The 8,504-nt window shown below is 37.3% G+C and overlaps 1 pseudogene; it reads right to left on the reverse strand.

Annotated features, from left to right (window-relative positions):
• Positions 1 to 5,023: 5,023 nt before the first annotated feature.
• Positions 5,024 to 6,685, reverse strand: LOC132364353 (mitochondrial calcium uniporter regulator 1-like; annotated as a pseudogene).
• Between the last annotated feature and the right edge of the window lie 1,819 nt (positions 6,686 to 8,504).

Below are 8,504 nucleotides of genomic sequence, written 5' to 3' on the forward strand. Positions count from 1 at the left end.
CACCCTGCAACTAGGTTCATCAGTACCTTTTCTATTTTAGATTCCATACATACGCATTAGCATACGGTATTTGTTTTTCTCTTTCTGACTTACTTCACTCTGTATGACAGACTCTAGGTCCATCCACCTCACTACAAATAACTCAATTTTGTTTCTTTTTATGGCTGAGTAATATTCCATTGTATATATGTGCCACATCTTCTTTATCCATTCATCTGTCAATGGACATTTAGGTTGCTTCCATGTCCTGGCTATTGTAAATAGTGCTGCAATGAATATTGTGGTACATGTCTCTTTCTTAATTATGATTTTCTCAGGGTATATGCCAAATTTAAACTCCCAGTCTATCCCTCCCCCCCCTTCCCCGCCCCCCCCACCCCGGTAACCATAAATTCATTCTCTAAGTCTGTGAGTCTGTTTCTATTTTGTAAATAAGTTCATTTGTATCATTTTTTTTTTTTTTTTTTTAGATTCTGCATATAAGCTTTTTTATATGTGGAACTTTTAAACTTTGCATTACATTCGAGTAACATTGTACTTGTCAGCTTCAGCCAGCCAATCTGTGGCATTACCTGCCATTAATCTGGGGCTCACTTACTTTGCATTTCTTAACCTAAGAGAGGTAGGCCAAGCACTTTTCCCCTCATCAGTTGGCAGGTGAATATATACATAAGATTACCACATACTATCCCTGCTCTGTGCTCCCTCAGTACAACCTACCGCCTTTCTTTCCCAGCCTTTCTTCTCAATACACACTGATGCTACTTCTAAAGCTGTGAGATTAAAAACAAATCCACATTTCCTTTTAATCTAGCATAATCCTATGTAAAACAAAACTGTCCTTTACTTGAGTGCCACTATTATACCAATTAAAGCAAAGATAGTTGTAAATGACTGATTTCTAATTCAGAGTTTCTTTCTTTTGAAACAAGATGTAGCAAAATAATGTTGTGAGAAAAGAACAAACTATTGGGCAAGCTCCCCAATAGTTCCTAGAGTTAAAATTTACTATTTCTAAAATGTTATGTATCATTACACTCAATATTTGTATTACATCTTCTCAGATTAAGTTTTATAAGGATTCTGTAGGGTCACAGACTTCTAATTTTTGGGAGGAGAGATAGGTTATGTTTTCTAAGTTCAGATTCTAAACTTATATTTTATCCTTGTAGGTTGCTAATGAACTAAATTAAAAACAGAAATAATTATTAGTCCCGACAGGAAAAAATTTTCTGTGCTGTCCACATCAAGCAGTCATTGGATATAGTCTCCCCCCGGAAGGCAGCATGACCAAGAATGAGATGTCTCTAGCAGAGGAAAATTCCTGGAAAGCTCTACAGCTACAGGCACTCAGCCTGGAGTACTGTCACATCTGGGGGAATAAGTTCAGGTAATTACTGAAGGGGCATCCAGAGAGTGGGTCACAGTGTCAATGAGAGCCCCCTTTGCACTTCTTGGAAACATTTTTTAAATAAAAACTTCTAGAAGAAGCAACTACAGGATTCTGATGGGCTTTTTTTCCTGGGGGAAATTTACAAGTGGGAATTTGGTGGGACAAACTACAGCACCTGTCATGATAGCTGGTCTTGAGGCCACAGTCAAAACTAGACTTTTTCTTACTTATCTTTACTATCCATTTTAGATTCCCCTCATTCTCAGCTAGCACCTCTGGGGTCTATAACCTCAAACTCTCTTCTCTGAGGGGTGTTAGCCACTGGCCACTATGCCATTCTTAGGCCATGACCGTTGAACTTGTCTATTTATCATCAAAATCAGGCAAAGGGTATTAAGAGGTGTCCAAGTGATGACCTAGAAGAAAACTGATTCCTCCCTGACCCACCCATTTATTATGCAACAGCAACTATACCTCTTGATTATCAGGGGTCTGGTTTTAAAAGGTTCAGATATAAATTTCAGCAACATTTCTGGTTTGACTCAAGTGTTGTGATTTCTCAGCAAAGGCACTTAGTATAGGTAAGGGAAAAAATGAGTACATTCAGGTTTCATTTTTGCTAGATATTAAGCTGAAAACCAATCTAAGATAATGAAACTAGCACCAAAATAAAAATTAGTGCTTTTAATGAAGAACATATACATGTAGGGGAGCAGAATTTGCCACCCCAAAATACATCTCTTTGGCATATTAATTTTTAAGCTGGTTATTTTCTAAGAAACAGCAGACCTGGGAGAAACTCTGCAAATCAAGTGGGAATGATCCTTTTGTAAGAATCACTTACATTTATAAGAGGAATCTCCATTTGCAAGAGTGTATTCCTCTCTGTAACAGGAAGAGGAGGATGACCAAATCTCTAGAAACTCTTATCAATGGAGAAGGCAGTGAATTAAATCTGCATTAACAACCTTACTCTTTTTTACTGTGCTTTTCCTGGCAACCTCCCATAACTGACTCTCTCCACCCTAAATGTCCTTTTTTAGTCTTTAGCTGAAGCAAATACGTAAAGTGAAGTCTTCAGCCATTTTGGCAAGTTACTCAGTTTTTCTGGATCTCTCCCATGTATACAGGTTATTAAACTTTTGTTTGATTTTTTTTTTCTGTTAATCTGTCTCATGTCAAATTAATTCTAGACCAGCCAGAAGAACCTAAAAAGGTATAGAAAAATTTCTTCCTCCCTGACACACAAAAACAGGTCATGATTATTAATGAAGCAGTAAGAACGTAAAGGTGTTAGTGCAGCTTTAAAAAAGACAGAGGGTGGGGAACAGATGGAGGAAAGAGAAATGTTAGATAGCAGAAGAGCCCTCAGCAAGAATGAAGACTGACTACTGGATGAAATGGAAAAACAAACATATTTATTCATCTGATATATTGTTTTAGGCATTTGGCAATGATGTTTTTCATTTGTGTCTAGAAAGATATATTTTGAGCATCAAGCTATGGCTAATTTCCCTGTGTGCTAGGACCAAAGTTGTTGCAGATGTTTTGTCTTTTGCCTCCTCAGTGCTATTGCCTAATGTTTAAAATGATCTGAATCCTTATAAGGCAGAGTAGCCCAGCAAGAGTTTTCTGTCTAGCCATCGAGCAAGGTTCACAAATTTTCTAGTGTATAATTCCACAAATGGACAGTAGGCATACTTCTAAAATCATTGGCAGGAGACAGAAATCTTGTGTTTTAAAAGAGGTAAAAGAAAATTCTCCATTATATTATGTATGCCCAGGAGTGGGACTGCTGCATCATATGGTAGTTCGATTTATAATTTTTTGAGGAACTGTTTTCCAGAGGGGCTGCACCAATTTACATTCCCACCAACAGTGTAGGAGGGTTCCTTTTTCTCCATATCCACATGCTCGCCAACATTTATTATTTGTCGTCTTTTTGACAATAGCCATTCTGACAGGTGTGAGGTGATATCTCATTGTAGTTTTGATTTGCATTTCCCTAACTCTTAGTGATGTTGAGCATCTTCTCATGTGCCTGTTAGCCATCTGTATGTCTTCTTTGGAAAAAATGTCTATTCAGGTCTTCTGCCCATTTTTAAAATTGTTTTTTTGATACTGAGTTGTATAAGCTCTTTATATATTGGGGACATTAACTCCTTATCACATGTATCATTTGCAAATATCTTCTCCCAGTCAGTAGATTTCCCCATTTTATGATTTCTTTCACTGTGCAAAAGCTTTTAAGTTTGAATATTTTATTAGGCAACAACATTTAAATTTTTTTTACAAGAAGGTACATAAAAAGTAACCATAAGAATAATTTACTAGTACAGTGAGGGAAAAACTACTTTGGTTGCAGAAATCCTGCTGTATCATCATGAGGCGGGAGGTAGGTGCCCCACCCTCACCCCCCAGGCCAAGGGAAAGCAATTAGAGATTCCTTCCCTGTGGACCGATACTCCAAGATGAGAATAGCAGGACAATTGAGAGAGGAGGCTGGACCCTGCCCAGATAGAAGACAAGAGACCACATATTCCTCATTCTTGAAATCAAGGAGACCTCCCTGACTACACATGCTCTGCAGAAAGGCTCCATGGAGGTCAAAAAAAGAGGGGGCACCACCCCATAGTAAGTGATGTCAACCTACCCATAGGCCTCTTCGGTGGAATCCATTCTTGGCCGAGAGATGCGTGCGCACACATGGGAGGATCCTGAGATATACCAAATATGGACTCTGAACCAGGCAAATCAAAATGATTGGCCAAAGAAAACCCGGAAGAAATGCCCCATATAAGTGATTCAAACTACCATGAGGGAGCAACTCTCTCTCTTAGTCCGCCCGTGTGTCTATACACACGTACTGTATTCTTTTTCTCCTAATAAACACTTTACTTGTTTCACTACTTTCCATCTTTGTGGGAATTCTTTTCTGCAAAGACGAAGGGACAGGCCCTTGTCACTGACCACTGGTCTAGTGAGTAGGTTTCGGTGCTCTCACCATAATGACCTGACCTCAATCTCTGGCCAGGAACCAAAACCCTGCTTCAAGCCACTGCAGGCCAAGGCCACCGGAGATCAATCACACCAACCAGCTACAGTTGAAACAAAATACCCTGAAACCAAAAATGTGGTACAGGGAATAGCTGATGTTAGGCGTTGGGTAAGAGAGTTTGGAGTTCTTGTTTAGTGTGAATGGTTCATGTAATAAAAGCATTGTGTCTTCTAAATGGAGCACCCAAAGCCTATGTGCGCAAATTACGTTAAATTGCAGATTATAATACAAATATTTACTATTGCAGCACACCACTGGTGAGGTAAAGTTTACTGTACAGCTGAGTGAATACTGTCCAGCAACATTCAGCATTACAAAGACAACCAAATGGAAAAGAGATTGTTATGAAGTTCATGACATATTTTCATTGGTTATATATTCATAATTTGCATAAAATCAAAAGCAAGTTTAAACTTTGAAATGAAGAGAAAAAAGGCAGTATTCTACTTTTTAGTATTTAGATTCTTTAAATAGGAACTGTATTATACCCATAGCCAATATAATCTCAGAGCTAGTGTTAAACATGTAAATACAGGTTGATAAATATTGAATATTATAAAGTTTGCATGAATCTACAAGGTTTTAAGGCCAGCACTCTCAGTGTCACTCCTGTCTGTTGAGAGCCCCACCTTGCTGGGCATGTGCTGCTACCAACTTTGTCCTCGTTTCATGTAGCTTCCTTTCATTCAGTGAATATATTTTTAATGCAACTCTTTCCTAGACTGAAGTTTAATTTTTTATCTATTTGGACTTTGATCACTTCATCCATTACTTGCTGTTTTAACTGACGTCATTTAAGTTTTATTTTTTCTCATTTTCTGCTTTGTGGGCTAAAAACTTACTATTCTCCAAAATAATCATATCCTTTTGCAGAGTAGCAATCCCAGACATTTTCTGAAGAGCCATCTGCTGCATTTCGGTGATCACATCTTTGTAGGTGACATCCTTGTTGTCATATATGATCCACTCGAATGAAGGTGCGTTTCTGCTTGCTGAATAGAAAACACACTAAGGTATGGGTGTCAAAGAAGAGCTTCTTCCTCCCAGAAGTGACAGCTCTCCTTTTGTGCTCTAGTGCAGTGACTGACAGAGGAATTAGCTGTCTTGGAGGAAGCAAGAGCTACAGCTGCCACCGCCACCACCAGGAAGCTGCATAGACAGCACCAGACAGGACGGGCACAATTTAGGCCACCACTTGCCTCTATTTTCTGGGGGCATTCGCTGGGTGTCCCTGCCTAGCTACAGGGTTCCCAGTCTTCAAGTCCTAATAGTCTTTTGGGGTTGGTAATGCAGATCCAATTGATGACCTTTGAGACATGGTGGTACTAAAAGCCTGATTGGACTGGATGTTTAGAGAACAGGAAGCAAACAAGCCTCTTACGGAGTTTGGTTCTAAATTGAAACTGAGCATTTGCCCGGAAGATAAAAAGTCCCAGGGAGTTTTTTTGGTTTTGTATTGCAGTAAGGCATATTACAGTGTGCTTGTATAGGGGAATGATATAACTGAGGGGGAAATTAATTATTCAGTAGGGAAAGGGGATACTTTCAAGAGCAAAATATCTAAGTACATCAGAGAGTTGGGATCCAGGTCAGGACTGGAGGGTTGGACTTGGGAATGGGCAAGGCCGGCTTATGTATTGTAAACGGGATCGGCAAGGTGGGGAAGGTGGGTTCCAATGTTGTTTTATTTTTTAAATGTTGAATCTTTGTTTTTTGTTGCTGGTACTCCTTAAGTGTCTGACAGTTCTTGGAGTGGTGTTCAAATTATTAGGAGAGGACTATATTAATTGCAAAAGGTATTTTAAGTGTATTTCATTGGAAGGAAAGGCTGTCTGCTGGCTATCTAGGGATGTGGGTGGAATGTAGACTGGAGGTCTCACTGACTAGGGTGTTGACAGAGAAGAGTAAGCAGTCTGCCTCTCCACTATGCCTTTACAGTATGAAAGGGAGAGCGCACCACACTCATCTTCATTTTGGGCAAAATTCCCAGCATATTGTTCACTATCTTTGGATACGATATTCTCAGTTTCCGTTTTGGCCAAATCTACTACTTCTCCAAACAGAGGAAGTAGGGAGAAGAATTCTGACACACCTGATCTTCCATCAGCGAATTCTTTTCAGGCCAATGTGATGTTAACACTGCTGTGTGATAAAACCTCTCCACTTTATTCTCAGAATTGAGACTCCCCCACGAAGTCTTTACCTTGAAAACTTTTTTCTCTAACTGTCGACATTTAGCCTCATAAACCTGCTTTATCTTGTTGTAAATGTAAAGAAGAGTTATAAGTTTGAGTAGAGACTTACTTATAAGGTTGCTGACTTACCATTTTCTCTTTTAAAATTTTACAATAGCTTTCTAGCCTTTCATTTCTTGTAACCCTTCCTCCTGAATGTATTTCAAAAGTGGTTGCTTTGATTTGTGTTTTGTTTCAGGACTCACTTCAAATTCAAAGAGTCATTTACTTTGTTTTGGTTTTTTTAGAGCATGTTATAAGAAAGTTATTACTGATATTTGACTAGACTATAAGGTATAATATAAAAATATCTTTAGTATTTTCATGAATTTTTGCAATTAAAACAAATGTGTTCTGGGTTTTGATTTTTTTAAATATATTCTGAAAAGCACAGTTGATTCTTCTTATATTTTCCCTTTTTACGTGTAGAATAATTTCTAAGAAGATTTTTCCAAATGAAGCAATTCTTTTCCTACATTCCCAACAAATGCTAAATATGGTAACTGTCCCTAGTGTCAGTAGACGTTTTGCTTGTGTAAACTGCCAAATCAGGTCCCGTGGGTGGATTTTGACAGCTGTATAATGCCATACTGCAAATTTCTCGACAGCTGAGCACAGGAAGTAATTCCATTTGAAGATATGAAAGTTCAGGAGAAATTTAGTTGAGTAGAAGGAAATTTCACGAATTGGAACATACATAGGATTTTGAAACTGTTTTTGTTTTTTCCTTTGAAAAGTCTCAATGACCACAAATGGTTAAGACCTCAATTTTACATTGCTAAGCATATACTGTTCTGCTTCTTTGTCTAATCTTCCAGTTTAGGGACTGAAATAATTCATGGTTTCAATAATAATTTTAAAACCTTTTATGGTCATAAATTGATTACCTAAGAAAATACTTTTTATTTTGTATATTAATGTAGAATTTAATATCTTGGAAAGAACACAAAGATAATAAATACATTTTGATGTTAGAATTAAAGCTTCCATGAATGACCCTGTTTTCAAATGAACTCTTGCAAATGAAATACTCAATTCGTTCTCTGGTACTGCTGAAATCAATTACATTGTTCTTTCATTCATTTGTTAATTATTAAGTATAAGCTATCTGTCCAGCAATAGTTTAAAAACTAGTAGTCAACCATAATAGATAAGATTTCTGCTCTAGGATTTTAGTCTACTTCAGTTTGTTGAAATAAATTTTCAAAATAATGTGTAATAGGAACTGTTACATAGGGACACTGTACAGGATTATTAAAAATCAGATAAACCCAGATTAAAATGGTAGCATTACCACTTACACACATAATAAGTTTAGCTATTCAATAATACTATCTTTAAAATTAAAAAGAGATAATGCTTTTTTGTGCTTAACAAATAATAAGTATTCAATAAATTTTATCTATTATTTTAGCATTAGCATCAGCTATAATTGTCCACAGTTATATGCTACGAGAGTGCAAAAAAGGTATCCCTATGATTATCTTGGAAAGCTTCAAAAATTCAGTTTTATTTTCCTAGACTTTAAAAGAGTAATAAAAATTTTCTAACCATTCAAGGGTATAGATTTTCCAAAAGTTGAAATAGCCCAAGAAAGGTCTTAGTGGTTTTTAAGGAATTATATGTGTGTGTACGACTGGATGAAAGGGTGTCCAGCAAAAGATAGAAAAGTTAGCTTGGATTCAGATAAATGAAATAATTTATGTGACATAATCACTAATACAGGAAACTTAAGATCCCCTAATTGGAATAAGGAAGATCCTGAACTTCTACCTAGTACATTGGTCTTGAGAGACTACTGAAAATCTTGACCAACTCT

The sequence above is a fragment of the Balaenoptera ricei genome, chromosome 4 (genome assembly GCF_028023285.1).
Source record: "Balaenoptera ricei isolate mBalRic1 chromosome 4, mBalRic1.hap2, whole genome shotgun sequence".
Lineage (NCBI taxonomy): Eukaryota > Metazoa > Chordata > Mammalia > Artiodactyla > Balaenopteridae > Balaenoptera > Balaenoptera ricei.